Source organism: the organism of the source record quoted next, unplaced genomic scaffold (assembly GCF_019419815.1).
Source record: "Pyrus x bretschneideri cultivar Hongxiangsu unplaced genomic scaffold, Pyrus_bretschneideri_v1 Contig5, whole genome shotgun sequence".
In the NCBI taxonomy this organism is placed as follows: Eukaryota; Viridiplantae; Streptophyta; class Magnoliopsida; order Rosales; family Rosaceae; genus Pyrus; species Pyrus x bretschneideri.
The window spans coordinates 8,957,501-8,976,710 of NW_025999787.1; the positions used below are offsets into that span (position 1 = coordinate 8,957,501).

Here is a 19,210-nt window from a genome sequence, read left to right on the forward strand (position 1 = left end):
AAACTATGGGCCCATCAATACCCTACTCCAAGAAAAATGACCTCCCTACCCCAGTTACTAGTGATGATAGCTACTTCCAATGGCTAGACTCTCAAACTTGTAGCTCAGTCTTGTACATCGGCATGGGAAGTTTCCTTTCATTTTCTAGCGCCCAAATTGATGAGATCGCTGCCCGTTTGTGCAACAGCAGCGTTCGGTTCATTTGGGCTGGTCGCGGAGAAACCGATAGGTTAAAAGAGGCTTGTGGGGACATGGGGTTGGTAGTGCCTTGGTGTGTCCAATTGAGGATTTTGCACCATTCTAGTATTGGGGGGTTTTTGAGTCACTGTGGTTGGAACTCGGTTACGGAAGGTGTTTCTGTTGGTGTTCTTTTTCTTACCTTACCTATACTTTTTGATCAAGGAATGAATAGTAACCAGATTGTGGAGGATTGGAAGGTTGGGTGGAGGGTGAGGAAGATTGAGGACAAAATTGACCATTTGGTGACAAAAGAGGAGTTTGCAGGCTTAATGAAGAAGTTTATGGATTTGGAGGATGCTGAAGGAAAGGAAATGAGGAGGAGAGCTAGAGAACTTAAGCAGTTATGTCATGATGCCAACTAAAACCCTACTAGCCACATCACTTGGCTTTCACGTGTGTAACAAAAAAGGGCTGTTGGGTCAATAAGTGGCCCACTACAATTTGGCCACCAATTCAACCGTTATGTCTGGATCATCTCATACCAACATCAAGGCCTTCATTAGAGACATTTCTCATGGGGCGTGAAGGTTGAGCATTTCTTGTTTTGTTGTTTGCCTTTATTTTGTTGTCTCGCTCTCTTTTTCTATCAAATAAAACTCAATATTTTTGTTGATATTTGTGGTGAAAGTGTTTAAAATTTGTTGTAACTTGTTCAATGGCAGATTCAGAATTCTAAGTTTGAGAGGTCTTAGTGTAATGATCTTCCTTATTTAACAAATATAGCACACGCAACGTGCAAATCGTTTTATTTATTTATTTATTTTTTTTAAATTAGAGATTTCGTCTAGCACTTTGTGTGCATGTTATTCTTTGTTGAGCCATGTTACGTAGACGTTGACATCTATCAAATGCTATTGAGAGATTCTTTGCCGAATGATGCATCTTGCCGAAAAAGGTCGACTCGTCCTACTGAGTGGTACCAAAATATGCTAAACATTCATTTCATTCAACATTAGTGTACTCAAATCTGAAGAGTGGCCTTCATCAGCTTCTTCTTCTTCTTCTTATTATTATTATTTTTATATGATCTCAAGAGCGTCCCTGGACCGCTAAGTACCTATGTGGACCGCTAAGTAACAAACCCAAAATCAAAAAAATTAGTTATGAGCCAAAATTGTGTTGTATTCTCCTCACCTCCCAAATTAGCCGTGTCTAAAACAATAAACCACAAATCATTTACATTGAATTATAGTCTAATAGATAATAAATACTAAGAAAATAAAAGAGGAAATTAAATTGTTTACAACTAATAAATAATGAATAATTCAAATACAAACTTTTCATATCACTAACTATTAGTACTAGTTAGAACTTAAACTACATCAAATATTAAGGTGCATCAATTATAACTATCAGTATACCCTTTATTAACCTCCCTATAGTGAATTACACCACATCAGTTATATTAATTAGTTTTATTAATGTACTAGTTTATCAATTAACAATATGCATGCACAATATTAAGGTACTAGTATAATATATGTATACTGATATATATAATCAAACTTTTCTGATGAACTTAAACTAATATCCAAAGATTAATCACATTAGTTGAGACAACTGGAATATAGAAACAAACAAAAGATTAGTTGAGACAAGCCATAATAATATGGTTCAAATTCGCATTTAGCGAGAATTGAACCTAACACACCCCTCGCTTACAAGTGAAGAACAATACTACTAGATTTCTTCTCATTCTTAGTAAAGAGGAAAGTTCTCCTCCCTCATTAACATAACATCTTTCATAAAATGAACATCATAATTGAAATTGTTGATTTCTTTTGTTATAATTTAAAGATCAACTTTGACCAATGCAAGGAACCGGAGGAGTATCGCGGCGGCGTTTTGGCCAATGCCGGCGTCCCTTTCTCCGTGTTCCAACATTTTCATCTTTTAGCGGAAAATGGGCACTTCCCGGTTGGTTAAATAGGTTGGTGTCTGTCACTTTGACTTAATTTTATTTTTACAAGCTTCAATGTTTTAAAATAATATTTTCACCCTCACACACACATGAGGCGCACATAAGCTTAATCGCTCAAGATTAGGTAGCGAAGTTCGATTTGGACAAAGATTGAACATGATTAACCACAAGGTTCAGTATTTATTAAGAAATTTTTTCACCATATGGGTCACAATTTTGTGCCCTCCATTTCATTGTTTAATTTTTTTTCTACTATCCTAGCATTTGTAGAGAAGGGTAATGAATGAGTGAACAGTCCTAGGAGTTTCTTCAACACCTGTCACATCCTGGATCCGTTCCACCACCGTAGCACGATATTGTCAGGTTTGGGTCCCGACCACGCCCTCACGGTTTTGTTTCTGGGAACTCACACGAGAAATCCCAGTGGATCACCTGCTCTCACACGTTACTCGCTTAACTTCGGAGTTCCCATGGAACCCGAAGCCAGTGAGCTCCCAAAAGGCCTCGTGCTAGGTAGGGATGAGAATATACATATAAGGATCACTCTGCTGAGCGATGTGGGATTTTACAATCCACCCCCCTTAGGGGCCCGACGTCCTCGTCGGCACACCACGGCCAAGGTTAGGCTCTGATACCAAATTGTCATATCCTGGCCCGGGGTCCACCACATCCCGGACCCGCTCCACCACCGTAGCACGATATTGTTCGCTTTGAGCCCCGACCACGTCCTCATGGTTTTGTTTCTGGGAACTCACACGAGAACTTCCCAGTGGATCACCTATCATGGGAGTACTCTCGCGCGCTACTCGCTTAACTTCAGAGTTCCCATGGAACCTGAAGCCAGTGAGCTCCCAAAAGGCATCGTGCTAGGTAGGGATAAAAATATACATATAAGGATCGTTCCACTGGACGATGTGAGATCTTACAACACAACTAGGGGACCTACCTCATTTCATTCCCCAAACATTCTCAACCACATCCATGAAAATAATTCTTGGGTGCCCAAAGCAGAATATCCATCATTCCCCTCCATCTATGAGCTTGAACCCCAAGTCATCGATGTTTTAGGATGTAAATTCTCATTACCCATTTCCACAATTGGTCCATTAATACCCTACGACAAATCTAACAATCACACGAGTGCTGGCATAGACTATTGAGAATTAATCCCACGTCAGGAAAACGAGAGATCTTGCATGTACTTATAAATAATTAGGCTACTCACCATATAGTCAATTTGTTTTATGGTGGAACCCTAACTTTCTTTATGGCAACAAAGCAGGTTGTCCAGTGTGTGAAGCTCAACAGCCACAAGTGCTCCATGTCACCTGATTTGGGTTATTCACGTGCTAGGCTTGAAAATTCACCACATGTGAGGGGTCATGTTGAGTGTATCAATTCCACATCGGGAAATAAGGAACCTTGCTATGCTTATAAATAATTGGGCTACTCCTCATATTGTCATTGGTCTCATGGTGAAACTTCAAATTTCTTCATAAACTATCTACAATGGCTAGATTCTCAACCTTGCAGCTATGTTTGTACATCTCCATGGGAAGTTTTCTTTCATAGAGTAGGGTTCGGTTCATTTGGGTGGCTCGTGGGGAAAATGATAGGTTAAAAGATGCTTGTGGTGACATGGGTTTGGTAGTGCCTTGGTGTGAACAGTTGAGGGTTTTGTGCCATTCTACTGTTGGTGGGTTTTTGACACATTGTGGTTGCAACGCAGTTAGGGAAGGTGTTTTTGGTGGTGTGCCATTTCTGACCTTTCTGTTCCTTATGGATCAAGGCACGGATAGTAAGATGATTGTGGAGGACTGGAAAGTTGGGTGAAGGGTGAGGAAGGCTGAGGAGAAAATGGACCAATTGATGATAAGAGAGGAGATTACTGGGCTGGCGCATGTAGTGATTTGTATGGTGGGTCGATGAAAATACAAAGTGTCGGCGCAAGGGGTTGTACTTCAAGTGCATCAGTTCGTAGAATGTTTGCATCTGGTTTTGCACTTTTGTTCTTATTTGGGGGGCTGCTATTTGCACTCCAAAATGCTTATTGTGTTTCATCTGTGGGTGTTTCCAGTTTGGTTGGGAACCTAGTCTGTACCAGATTTGGATCAATTTGGTCTCAGTTTCTATTGATTGATTGTAATCTAATTTATTTGAGGATTGATGGTAATTGGAATTCGGGACCTTCCAAATTCAAATTTTCTTGAGAATTATGTTCCTATCATGTTTCATGTGGGGGTGTTTCCAGTTTCAGGTATGGGCCTGGCATAACCAAACTGCATAAAAAGCAGTTGGGCAAGGCCGCTGCAAGCTTTAAAACCCTTGGAGTACTTGTTCGTAAGTTCTAGCTCGCATATACAATGCTCACTCTTCTTCTGTGGCAGAGGTATTGTTTTCTAAGTTTTCATGTGAATTATGCACGAATGAGTACTCATAGTTTTGCTTTTGCTAATAGAAAGGTGAAATTTGTTTCTTTGATTCGTCAGCTTGAACATTATACCAAGCATTATGTTGGTTCCTCGCCTCCTGGAACAGATGATGGTCAGATTTTGCTCCATGGATGAGATTCCTTCCTGCACCAAACTAAGTGATGACCTTTCGAAATGAAGATATGGCAGGGGATGTGATATGAATACCAGTACACTGCAGGAAGAAACATTATCAGAGTTCATGGTTCATAAATCAGCAGGTGACCAGCAGAATGATAATGGCAGTAGAACCAATGAAGTTTATGATAATTAGCCACTTTTTGTACATGATGGTTGTAAGTAGATTAGTTTAGAATATCGTTTACACTAGTGTTCAAAGTTCTGTTGGTGGTTTCTTTTCTTCTTTTTAACAGTACAGGAAATTTGAATTAAAATCCCTTTCTACAATGTGGATTCCATGACATGAGAAGCTAGAGGTACAGGAGATTGAGAGATTTTTTTTTTTCAATAGTGAAGAACAAGACAATGAATATTGATGGCAAAAGCATGTTGAGAAAGGAAGAGGCTGACAGATTGTGCAGGAGGCAGCGAGGTACAAAGCTGATGATGAGGAAGTCAAGTCCAAGGTGGATGCCAAAAATTCGCTAAACAACTACACCTAAAACATGAGGAAAACCATGAAGAATGTGAAGGTTGCTGGGAAATTGGACCCTGCAGGCAAGCAGAAATTTGACCAATTGATGAGACAATCTAGCGCCATAGCACAGGTATCATTTGTTTTAACGTGAATTGTGAGAGGAAATGAGTACCACGCTTTTGGTGTTACTGATAGAGTGAAATTCGTTCCTATGTTTCATCATCTTAAAAAAAAATCGATGTAAACTTTATTTCAAGCCAATACACCAAAGCATTCTGTTAGTTATCTACGCCTATCGGAACAGATAAAGGTCAAAGTTTGCTCCATGGATGAGCTTCCTTCTAGTACCAAACTATGACCTTTTTGAAAATGAAGATGATTGGTGTAACGAGGAGAAATGCAATGAAGATATAAATACCAGTACGGGACATGAAAAAAAAAATATCGACTTCATGGTACATTATGCAGCAGGTTCATCAGAATGATGTTGACAATAGAATGAATGAATTATACGGATGAAATAAAGAAGTGCAAGAGGAAGAGCGGTAGAATGAAAAAGAAGCAACATTATTGGGCTTTAAACTTGATTGTTCACCAGTGTTGATTTGAGGCACCCTGCAAGGGAACAATTAACAACTATGGTTGCAGACAATGATCACTCTCCCGGAAGAAGCTACCTCATGCCTTTACGGCCGAGGTAATAAATTTGACGACTCCAACTCCCCTATACAGCAGAACCGGTTTATGTGGCAAGAAGATCTCAATTCCGTCCAATCATAGAATGTTTGACAATGTTTTAGTTTGGTGACTGATGGCATATTGTAAGTTGTAAGCACACGTGTGAGCAATCTTTGTTCAACTTTTAGAGTTTTTACTGGAATAAAAATCTTTCTACTTATACTGCCCTGCTTGATATCTACGAGAACTGCAGACTGGTTTAAGCTGTCTTAGATCTTGATTAGTTTTACTTTCTTTCTCCAAAACCTGCCCATTCTTAAATTTCTTGCGGTAATTATGCTTTGCGTTCAGGCCTAATGAAGGCGAATTTGAATCATAACTAGCCGCAGATGAGAAATTATTCTTTTTGTGCAAATTGAAAAGAAAATCAAGTTGAATGTTAGAGAGCAGCTCTCCATTATTTGGTTATCAAATTTAGAAATCAACAAAAGTAAAATTACTGGGAAAAGGGAGCCAGTTCATTGATAATTTTTACATGATCATCCGGAACAAAACACCACAGACAATTAAAGTAACACTAATATTAATAAAAAGAGAAATTAATTAAAGCCGGTCAAAATCATGTTACAAATCTTCGTTCAATACCAAGTTCAGATGTTCCATAAACGAATAACTATTCAAGTAGGCTGATTCCGAATAATGATTGGTCGACCAAATTGTCGAAGGCACTTGGATGATAAGCTTCCTCTACTCCTCCAATAGCAAACATAAAACCCCTGTAGAAACTTGGATTCAGAGGTTCCTCTTCTTGGGTTTCAGCAAGCCAATATTGTTCTAGTAAACTTGGATCCCAAGCTTTCTCTTCTACGGTTCCATCTTCATCAGCAGCCCCTGATGATGCTGGCAAAGTCAGTTCTCGGGTTTCAGGAATCAACTTCTCTAACATATTTGGATTCAAAGCTTGATCTTCCACTTCTCCATCAGCAACGACAACGTTGGAAGAAACCAGCAGTGGCACTTCTTGTCTTTCTTTACCCAATAACGATTCCTCTGAGGCAGAAGCTGTTGGCAAAAGCACTTCTACTGCTCCATCGGTCGGCTCTTTAGCCAATATTTCATCTAATTTGGCAACAGTGATGGTCAATCTCGCATCATTATCATCATAACCATAATCAACATCATCACCGGCCGTAAGCTCATTGATCTCATGATCAGAAACCACAAGATTACTAGTTAGACAAGAATTGCATTGTCGTCCTTCCTCCTCCTCAACATTGATCACATTCATGCTTTGTTCAGACCCCGCTTGGTCATCTTTTTCGATGTCTTTGTTAGCACGCTTCTTCTTCTTCAGCACTTCATCGTCCTGTGAAGATGAAGTCGAACACTTCCTCCTGTTAATGCCAGACGTGTTCCTCAACCGACAAAGTACAGAATCAAAGTCGTAACTTGTATGGCTGTTGCGCTTCCTTGGAGATGCAAAGAGACTGTATTCGTCTAGTTTCCACCCGCCGTGTTCTTCGGAGCCTTCATTCTTGTACCAGAAGGTTCTCTTTAGTCCGATACAGGTAGAATTACCCTCAGTCCCTTCAACCCAAGCGGGCACCGACTTGCCTTCCCAAGTACCTCCGAGGCCCATCTTTCGATCAACTTTGGAACCCTTTGGGGTTTTCTTCTTGAGCTTAGAGAAGAAGTACAAGGCTGGTTGCTCAGCATCAGCAAGTTGAAGTGCTGCTCCTCCCCCAAAAGCTTCCCAAATCTGAGAGGGTTGGAATTTGTTGCCGAAGAGGTTGTACTTGTGTAGGTGTTGTGTGGCAGCGGGGGCTGTAGCCGCGGTGTCTTCACCAAAAAGTAGTGGAGAAAGCCACCGACGAGTTCTTGATCGGTAGGTTTAAAGCTGAAATCGGGCGGGACAAGGGTGTTGGAGTTTGAGACCCTCTTGTCTGGTCAATAGTATTTTTTCACAAGCCTTTATATAGGCTTATTCCCTTTTCTTAGTAATTAGAACTTGGACCATTTAGAAATGGATTGAAGATTTGGGCCTTATGGTTGTGTGGATTAGGCTTGAATATAATATAGCCTAAATACAATTAATATTAATTAATCAAGACAAGGGCTTGGGCCTTGGAATTTAAAATTATTTTTAATTTTCGGATTAAGTTTTTAAATTAATTTATTAATTAAAAAAAACGTTTTGATTAAAAGACACAGCTATTAGAAAGAATTGTACTTTTTTATTAAAAGACACAGCTATTAGAAAGAGTTGTGTGCTTTCAAATACACTGAACAGGTATTTGAAAAGGTGTTAAACAACCTATATATTTGCAATCACAGTATCCAAGTGAGAATGATCTTTGTCTTCCTCCTTATCTTCCGTACAAAACTTCCAGAGAGTAAACACACAAAGCAATTCGCTAGAGTTCTATAATCCAGTGCGGGTTGTAGAACTTGGTAGTTGTATCCTGGTCGAGCAGACGTTGTAGAACCACAAGCACAAGAGTGGGACGAAAATACTGTTCGAAGGACATATCTTTTACGCTAGCCTCTACCTTCTGTGATCAAGTTAGTATCATTGATATTTTTATATTAGTTTATGTATTTATTGTATAATTTCATTCTGCACATCAAGTATATTTGGTAAATAAAATATTAGAATTTTAAGTTCTGTTTATTTATGTTATTTTTGTTTATTTCTGAATTGTTCTCCAACAAAGGGAATAGTTTTCCATTTACACCACAACGCCGAAGACGTGGAGTCGAGTCGAGTAGTGAACTAGGTTTTTGATTGGACGATTAGAGAGGGCGTTGTTTGGGTATTTATAGAATACAATCTCCTCAACCTATTAGGATTTACTGAATTTGAATTTAGAATTAGAGAGAGAAAGAGTGGCAGTGTTGCTTGGAGGGTAAGAAATTAGAAACCCTAACTCTATAGCATCTTTAAAAAATGTGTCAAATTTTGAACATAAAATTTAAATTTAACAATTTATGTGGCATTTTGACGGTTTTTAAAATTTTATTCTCCACCTTATATGTCATTGTTTTTTTTTTTTTTTGATGCAATATATGTCATTGTTAAATTATTATATTATAAAATAAATGATTAAACTAATAAATATTTAATAAAGGGCATGTGATAATTACTAAATCCGGATACCTTTTTTTGGAACAAAAGGGGACCGTTCAATTGAACAAAAGGGAACCAGTCAACAACGACATTAATTATAAAAATGATTAAACCAATAAAAAGTTAATAAAAACATTAATAATCAAATTTCACAGCAATCCTCTTGCTGTCAATTCATGTTATCGACATATAAGAATTAACATTTCGCTTAAAGAACATTATTGTGGTCATTTTTACTGTTATAGCTTATGTGAGCATTTTGACATCTCATTTATATATGCTTTAAATCGTCTTGATTGTACAAGAAAATAGAAAGAAACCCAATTTTAGTAGGACTCTCTCAATTTATGCTAAGTTTCATAGCCGTTAAGTCATTTTATTTAAAGAAAACTAATGAAAATGGCTTGAAAACTTTGAGCGTTAACAATAAAGACAAAATAAAAGGTAAAGTGAATAGTATCAAGATTGACTTTTTAGTGTAAAAATATGGTTTTTCGTTAAAATGAACAATATCATGAGCTTTTCGTTAAAGTTCCCTTTTATTTAAGCACATGTTTATTTTTTTTTAATTCAAATATTCATCTTTTTTCGTTAATTCTTTTAATTCCAAAAAAATTGTATATACTCATTCTGTTTTCCTTTTTATTTATTCACTTATATCTCCAAAAATTGGATTTTGTAATGCAGACATTAAATTGGAAAAAATGGAATAATTGAAGAAACCACTGATCCATGGAATTTTGTTTGGATAAAAACAAAGGGAATTATTAAAGAATGTCAAGTTTTGATAAATAACAAAACAAACCTTCAACTTTCTTTTTTACTGCGCTCCTTGCTGCGCCAATTTACGGGCCATAATTCCTGACGAGAAGGAGGAGGACGGAACTGGAAGTAACAAAATCGGGTCAGGTCGGAGCTCAGGTAGTAACTTAATGTCTGTACGTGATTTGGATTGGGTTGTGACTAGTGAGTGGCATGCACGTAATATGTTTGATAAAATGTCTTCCTGAAGGTCTTTGATTCTTTGCATTCTTGTGCAACTTAGGGTTTTGTTTGTGTTCGGTTTGCTTAATTCTGAAATCAAAAGGTAATATAGTTTCTTATAGTAGGATGTGTGTCTCATTCACGTTTTGCAACTAGCTGTGGAACAATGTTGCAAATAAACGGCAATCATTGGCACCTTTGGTTAGCAAAATTGGATCTCCTGATGCTGCTTATTCTTCTCTTGTGCTAGGGATTAGTTTCTTCTTAGATTACTGCTACGACTTATCTCCTGATGCTGCTTTGTAATTGTATCTTTCATGACTCCTATATGTCATTTGACGCAGATTCAATGCGAATCCAAGGTGTTGAATGTGAAAGCACGATGGCAAAGTGTCCATGGGAAATCTTTGATTTATCAACTAACGTGTTGCTCTCCAGGTCTCTTCATTTCTTTTCGTTCCCTCTAAAATTAGCTAATGCTTCCAACAGTATGATACATAGCCACTTATTGTACGCTTTGATTGTAAGTAGAGTAGTTCAGAATATCGCTTTGCACCCGTTATCAAGTTTCTATTGATGGTTTTTTTTTTTTTTTTTTTTTTTGCCTTTTAGATACTATAGGAAATTTGAACTTCAAATCTATTCTTACAATTCCACAATATGAAAAGTTGGAGGTACAGGAGATTGAGAAATTTCTGGTTTCTTTTGTTTTTCAAACAACCATTGACAAACTCTGGTTGAGAAAAGGAAGAGGATGAGATCGAGATTGTACAGGAGGCAGAGAGGTACAAAGTTGAAGGTGAGGGGGTTAAGACCAAGTTGGATGCCAAGAAATCACTCACTTGAGAGCTACACCTAAAACATGAGGAGCATCATGACGGATGAGAACGTTGATGGGAAATTGGACCCTGCACACATGCTTTTGCTGCTACGGACTAATAGAATGTTATCTGCTGGTCGTCCACACCTGCCAGAATAGAGGGCAAAGTTTGCTCCATAGAGCTTCCTTCCAGCACCATCTGATGACCTTTCTGTAAATAAGCACGGGCGGTACAATTAAAAGTAGTATGATGATGCTTTGAATGACGGTACCTTACAGGAAGAAACATTATCAGATTTTATAGTTTATAATCCATCAGTTGATTAGAAGAATGATACTGGAAAGATAATTAACAATGTATATGGATGCAATCAAGAAGTAAGATGATGATTGTACAAAGCAATTTAGTTTCATCACATCAGCCGTGTAGAAGCGTAAATCTGCTGATGAAAGTACGTGTTGAACTGGGACAAAGGGATCCATTAGCAACTAAAGCTGCAGATAATGGTCAGTTGCCCAGCAGAAGCTGTCTCAGGCCTCTTATGTGGAGCTGAGGTAATATACTTACGACTCCAGCTCCGCTATGTAGAAGTGTTTTATCGACTTGACTACAAAGGAGAAGCAAACAAGCGTATGATTGCTCCTATTGTTTGGTCAAATAATTTAGAGGAATCGTTGTCATATTTGCCTGATGGCACATTGTACGAAAACAAGTGTCAAATATGTTTAAATCTTACAGGCTTCACTGAAATAAATTTTTTTAACCCATTTGCCACTCAAATCACATCATGTTTATTGTATCTGACTTTTCATCTGTTTTACTTATGTAGAATTCTGAAATTTGACGATGGCGGTGTTTCCAATTTTATTATGTGTTGTTTTTCTTCGGTTTTGTGTTCCAGGGCTTGAAAGAATTCAGTACAATTAGCACCTCACTTGGATTCAATTGATGGTTAAAATGATTGATTTGCTGCAAATTAATTAAGTAGCCAACAAGAACTTGCAAATTAAAAGGAAATTGTGAACATGTAAAGCAAAGCAACGACAACTTAAGAGAACTGACCGAACAAACAAAATCAGTTCATTGACAATTGAAGAAACGAAAAGTACTAATAAAAGAAATTAAAGCCGATCAAAATTGTGGTATAAGTCTTCAGGGACAAGTTTTGCAGAAAGTGAAAATTATGCTGAACTTGTATAATATGGTGGCATGAACTGATCATCCATAAACGAGTTATTCCAATGGTTCATGTCGAATAAGGATTGGTCGCCCACATTCTCAATGGTACTTGGATTGCAAGCTTCCTCTAAATAAAGTAACATACCAGATATAGTCGGAAAAGGGTCTTGTTGGGTTTCAAGATCCAACAAGCCAATATTCGTCCAACGAACTTGGATCCCAAGCTTTCTCTACTACGGCTCCATCTGCAGCAACTACAGAAGCTGCTGGCAGAGGCAGTTCTTGGGTTTCAGGGATTAAATCCTCTTAACATATTTGGACTCAAAGCTTGCTTTCTACTGCTTCACCAGCATGTTGAATAAGAAGAGTATCCAAGATAACTCTAATGATCCCAAGAAGAAGAAAATAGGGCACACTCTTAATGAAAACTCACAAAACAAACTAATTAGCAAAGTTTTTCTTATTTAGCTCTAGGCTTTGTTTTTCCTTGGATGATTTACAATGCTTGGGGACTTGGGTATTTATAGCAAACCAAATGAAAGCTACACCACACACTTACTTCACCTACAACATCCACCTACTTCACCTACAACCTCCACTTACTTCACCAACCTCACACACTTACTTCACCTACAACATCCACCTACTTCACCTACAACCTCCACTTACTTCACCAACCTCACACACTTACTTCACCTATAAATGACATTGATTCTCAACACTCCCCCTCAATGTCAGCTCTCATTCTTTGCACTGTGCTGAGTAAACAGCGAAAAATTTCGAGCTTGCCTGTACTCAAACTTTTTTTTGTGAACAAGTCCGCAACTTGATCATTCGTCTTGACCTGTCTCATCTCAATCTCTTCTTGCAGAACCTTTTCTCCACTTCCACCAGGATGTTGATGTATATAGGAATTGTAATGGCAAGTGGCAGTGCGGATGCGGCAATGTCCTTCACGCGTCTTCTGAAAAGCCGGGAGCTTTTGACAAAGTTGCACTAACTTTCTGGAAAGCCGGGAGCTTTCGGCTTTGTCTCCCACACTTGTCGGCAAAAGTGTGCAGCTAATTTCTCGCCTTCCACGCGTCTTCTGATTCGGTGAACGCCTCTCCTTTAATAGAGGTGATCGATCACCTCTATCAATGCACACTTTGAAGACTTCCCAAACATCATCTTCGGCCCGTCGAGATTTTCCTCCATCCAACCCTTCTCTTTAAACTCTTTGAAAAATGGCTAGCTCATCCAACCCATCGAACATTTGCTTAGATTTGAGTCTAAGCAGTGATCCGGTCGCGCCGCGTCAGGATAAGGTATGGTGCCCGTCTTTCTTATCTTCTCATGGCCCCCTTACAGGTGAGGACTCTGTGATGACGGATGCAACAACGGCTACGATAGTAGCTCGGAACCTCCTCACTCCCAAAAATAGTCAGCTGCTTTCAGGACGGTCCGATGAGTTGGCCGTTCAAGAGTCCCTGGCTCTCAGTGTTCAGTGTGCTGGCTCTGTGTCCAACATGGGCCAACGCCTTCTTGCTCGCTCCCGTCAGGTTGAATCATTAATGGTGGAGAGTCTTAAGCAGGAGATCAAACAGCTTAAGCACGAGAATCGAAGTTTGCACGTGCTTGCCAACAATTATTCGACAGGCATGAAGAGGAAGCTTGATGAGCTTGATGACCATCAAAGGTTTACGGCTTTCTTCCAGAGGCACCTCTTTCCTGGGTCATCCAGCGTTCCACCAAGGTTTGGGGCCTTGAATGATCTATCTTCGGTGCCTCTCGCTCCGATGCCTTCCGCTCCGATGCCTCTTGCTCCGATGCCTTCCGCTCCGATGCCTCCTGCTCCGATGCCTTCTGCTCCGATGCCTCCTGCTCCGATGCCTCCTGCTCCGAGAGTGTTGCCACGTAGTGGGGCCTCACGTACACAACCCTTGTGAAGGCTCCACCTTTCTTTCTTTGTTATATACATTTGTAATTTCTCGAAAATTAATGAACAAGCTTTGTTTTATTCAGTGCATTGGGTTGCCTTCCAAGTAGCGCTTTCTTTTACGTCTTGCAGCCGGACGAAGCCTTCTTAGGCTCAATTGGAACCCACGACATGGAATTTATCTTTGAATGGGGGTTGGATAGTATGCTCCCCCATCTTCTGTTGCAGCTTTTCTCCAAATTCTCTAGAGTCTGGTAGCACCTCTTTCTCTGATGACCACCAAGAAGACGCTTCATCAAACACCACATTTCGTGAAGTGTAGCACCTTCCACTTGTTGGATCACAACATTTCCACCCCTTTCTCTGGCTGTCGTATCCCACAAAGATACATCTAACAACTTTCTTGTCAAATTTGCTCCGTAAATGATCAGGAACAAATACATAGCATACACAGCCAAATACTCGAAAATAGCTAACTGTAGGTTTCATGTTCCACAGATTCTCAAAGGGAGAAACAAATCCTAACCTTGGTTGAGGAAGTCTGTTGATCACAAAGGCTGCAGTCCTCATTGCTTCAGCCCAAAACCTTCCCGGTACGTTCTTTGCATGTAGCATACTTCGACAGACTTTTGAGCTATATTCTCCCCCGTTATCTGTGCGTAGGCAACGGATCTTCTTTCCCACTTCTCCTTCGGTTGACTCTCTGAACTCTTTAAACTTTGAGAATGTGTTAGATTTTTCTTTCATAAAGAAGACCCACACATACCTTGAGAAGCCTCGAGCCACCAACCGAGCCTTGTACCATTCAACTGAACCATCAGGATGACGCTTTATCTTGTACACCCTTTTGCAGGATATGGGTTTCACATCCCTTGGCTTTGGCACCAAATCCCAAGTCTGATTCTGCTTAAGCGCAGTGATTTCTTCTTCCATAGCTCTTATCCATTCAGAACTCTGTGATGCTTCTTTAAACACCTCAGGTTCTTTTGGTGCTCCATCAGTTATGGCAGCATTATCATATTTAGGATTTGGCTTTCGTACTCTTGTTGACCTTCTTAGTTGTGATTGTAGAGTTGATATTTCTACTCTACTAGGTCTAACTTCTTGTGGTTGTTGGTACACACCTGTTTGCCAAGTACTCTTAGGTACTTCTTGGTCGACATCGTCTCCAGTAAGCAAATCTTCAGGCTCATCTGGACTTGATTGGATTTGGGCAGCTTGGTCTCCCAGTTTCCCTTGCAACGTATCTTCAAACTCTTTTGGGTCAGGTGACACCTCAGTTTCTGAGCACCAACAAGATGATGCTTCTGCGTCCCATTCTTCCTCCACAGCTAGAGACGCAACGACATCCCAATCATCTTCAATTTTCTTTTCTGAGTTGGCGACGTTACTTTCTGCAGGCCTTTTGAACCAGCAATCCTTCGCCATGTGGCCATTCTTTCCACAATTGTAACACTTGCCCTCAAATCTTTTATTATTCTGGGACTGACCACGGTTGCCGTGATACTTCGGAGCTCCCCCTGGCCGAGAACTCCCTCCTCCTTGATGACCTTTTTCCTTGTCACCATTTCTTTTAGATCCACCATCAGCACGCTGCTTAAAGCTGCCTTTACTTTTGGTGTAGAGCGCTTCCTCTTCACTCTTCAGTGAGACTCCTCCCATTTACTTGGCCATAGCTTCTTGACTTGCAAGCAAATTTTCAAACTCCATAAGCGATGGTTGTGTCGGCCATCCTTGTATAGCGGCAATGAACCCTCGATATTCGGGTCTCAAACCATGGATAATTATTCTTTTCATCCTGGTTTCCCCAATAGGAGCTGTTGGATCTAATTCTGAAATTTCGCGGCATATCGACTTCACCTTGTGAAAGTACTGGGCAATCGTCATGTCGCGTTGTACCATCGATAGCAGCTCATTCTCAAGAAGTTGCAATTTTGTATCGTTCCTCTTCGAAAAGAGTGTAACAAAAGTGTCACATGCTTCCTTTGGCGTTTTAGCATCCCGAATGTGCTCCAACATTTCTTCTTCTATTGTGGTCTTTAAGGCAAACATTGATTTGCCTGCTTTAATTTTCCACTTCCTCAAGACGCCGTTAGCATTTTCCGCTGCCGGTTGTGTAACTTCACTACCACCGACAACTTCCCACAAGTCTTGACCTTGAAGGTAAGACTCTATACACGTTGCCCACGTGTTATAGTTTTGATTGTTGAGCTTCTTGATTCCTCCAACAACTTGAAGATCACCCATCGTATCGGCAAGACTTTGACTACACCGAACAAGCTTGAGTGACTACCGTGCAGAGTAATACACTACTCTCGACACCCCTCTCAAGGTTTGTGATGACCCCAGCAATAATCTCAAGAAATTTTTTCTGATGTGGAAGATCAGTCAAAACTGCAACCACAGAGCATACTCGGAATTTCAAGAGACTTTACAACCAATGCTCTACCAAGAACGATCCCTGACCGACTTGGCTCTGATACCAATTGTTGAATAAGAAGAGTATCCAAGATAACTCTAATGATCCCAAGAAGAAGAAAATAGAGCACACTCTTAATGAAAACTCACAAAACAAACTAATTAGCAAAGTTTTTCTTATTTAGCTCTAGGCTTTGTTTTTCCTTGGATGATTTACAATGCTTGGGGACTTGGGTATTTATAGCAAACCAAATGAAAGCTACACCACACACTTACTTCACCTACAACATCCACCTACTTCACCTACAACCTCCACTTACTTCACCAACCTCACACACTTACTTCACCTACAAATGACATTGATTCTCAACACAGCAACGATCCGGGAAGCTTCTGGCATAGACAATAATTCATCTACGGTGAATGTTTCATCAGAGAGATTATAATTGTAAGCAACATCATCCCCATCGGTGAACTTATTGATCTCAATCGCGACTACAATCTCACTACCTAAGAAAGAACTGCCTTGTGGTGCCTCTTCTTCAACGGCATTGATCACATTGATATTTTGTGATGATGAACCTTTTGATACCACTTGATCATCTTCTTTTTTCTTTGTGCTGCGCTGTTTCTTCGAATTCGGCACTTGATCCTCTGATGATGATGAAGTCGAACACTTTCTTTTGTTAATTCTGGACCCATCCTTCTTCCTCAACCGACAAAGTGCAACATTAAAATCGTAACTTAAATTACTGTTGTTATTCCTAGACCTGCAAAATGACTATATTCATCTAACAGCCACCTCTCGTGGTCCTCCGGACCTTCATTCTCGTACCGAAATGTTCTTTTTTGTCCGATATCGGTAGGCCTTCCATCGATTGTACCCTCAACCCGTACGGTGACTGCTTTTCCAGTCCAACTACCTCCACGTCCCATCTTGCGATCGATGTTGGTACCCTTAGGGTTTAGCCTCTTGAGCTCGGAGAAGAAATGCAAGGCCGGTTGATCGTCAGCAAGTTGAGTTCCTCCATAGGCTTCCCAAATCTCCGAGGGTTCTGATTTGTTGCCGAAGAAGTTGCACTCATGTATAAGGTGTTGTGTGGCGGCAATAGCGGTATGTTCTCCAAAAAGTTGTAGAGGAAGTGGCCAATGAGCTCTTGATCGGTGGGTTTGAAGTGGAAACCCAACGGCAGAAGGGAATGATTCTCAATAGCTAACAGTAACTCCAGAAGAAGAGATGGAGTAAAGTGATTAATGCTGTCTATTTTCTTGTGTTTTCGATCGCACAGGAACCAATGGAGTTTGTTTCTGTTCGGGTTTGGTGCTTGGTTTTTTGCAATATACGTTTGTCATTAGTTTGAATGGTATCTTTGTGGGGTTTTTGTTAGGCCTTGAGGCTCATAATCAAAACTAATATAAGTCTAGGCATGCCACTATTCTCTTTGTTTAACAGATTGTCTTCTTTGTTATTGGATTAATTGTTTACTTGTGCCACAAGTCACTTAAACTCCATGGTTCATAAGGATTATTTACAGATGGGTTAAGTTTGTACTAAGTTCTTTTCTTGCCTTTTGATAAAGGACTTTTATTTATAATACCATATGTTTATAAAGGGATTCAAGGTCATTCAAGTTAGTTGCTTAGTTATCAGTTTAGGTTAACAATAAAGAAACAAGAGTGGTTAGTTTGGCAAGATTAATCATGGATAAAACTTGAACTAAAGTAGTTGAAAATGACATAGGATTTAATTAAAGATGCATAAACGACAAATTTACTTTATATAAAGATAAGATTACAACCTTGGCTGGCAAGGTTCGTCTTCTTGTAGCCACTTCTTCTTATATTTTACAGAGACAAAAGTCTTAGAAAATAAAATATAAACAAGGTTTACTAGAGGGATTTGATACTACAACAAAGGGAAAAGGTAGCAGAGCTTCTAAAAACTGACAAAAGAGAGCTTTCTATAGTGGACCTACAACTGAAAAAGGTAAGTGAACAAACTAAAGCTATATGGTTTTGCTGTTGAGTTCAAAGTTGAGTATGTTGAGAGAGAGTCTTTTGCTCACATCCCTTGCTGCTTTTATAGACCCATTAGCCCGAGTGTCCAAGCCTTCCCTTTTGGTGATGGCTTTCTAGAGCACGGTGAGTCACCAATTGCTTTTGTTATTTACCTATCCATGTCATGGAAAAGTACTTTTTGCTGAGGGTGAGCTGCCATCTGTCCCTTGTTAGTTCCATCATAGGCTTGCTGCCTATTAGTTGCCAAAAAATGATTTTTAAGACCACCCTAGACTGCCGCCTCTTCCAGCCCAATCACCAAAAGATTTTTGCACGCCTGCTTTAAATGCACTGAACCCAATATTAAATATCCACCCAAACAATTTCTTCTCTATAATTGTTTTGGTTTGAGCGATTGTGAGTGGGGATACTTGGGTACTTATAGGTTCCAATGAGTACAGGGATTTTCGTAAGTTCCTTGGAGATTTAAGATTAAAAATTCCTGATAATAGTAGGATTTAGTGACAAAATTAGGGTTTTGGTAAGTTGCTTGGATAGCAGTGAATAGATTCCTGAAGTATTAGGATTTAGTAAATTTAATTTTGAACTACGCATGTGATCCAATATTATAAGTGGATAGGGTGTTGAATTTCCACTCATATGTCTTGGGTTTGAAACTCCCCCTCTCCTAAATTATTGTAATAGTTTCAAACGCTTCCTCCTCCCTTTAATAATAATAATCATTAAAAAAAAAAAAGAGGAGAGAGATAAAGAGAGAGAGAGAGGGAGAGAGAAACTATCTTGGACTCATGTTAGTCTGTTTGAGGATTAACTATACCCATTGGATCCTAATTGGG

At 39.6% G+C, this 19,210-nt stretch overlaps 1 long non-coding RNA gene and 2 pseudogenes across 1 annotated transcript; all 3 read left to right on the plus strand.

Moving 5' to 3' along the window:
* Positions 1 to 765, plus strand: part of LOC108867361 — a 2,238-nt pseudogene extending 1,473 nt beyond the window's left edge.
* A 534-nt stretch (positions 766 to 1,299) lies between these two features.
* Positions 1,300 to 4,371, plus strand: LOC125470381 (annotated as a pseudogene).
* A 5,323-nt stretch (positions 4,372 to 9,694) lies between these two features.
* On the plus strand, positions 9,695 to 11,607 carry LOC125470251. Its single transcript, XR_007252530.1, has 2 exons — positions 9,695 to 9,956; positions 10,364 to 11,607. It is a non-coding gene; the product is annotated as an uncharacterized LOC125470251 (long non-coding RNA).
* Positions 11,608 to 19,210: the final 7,603 nt, after the last annotated feature.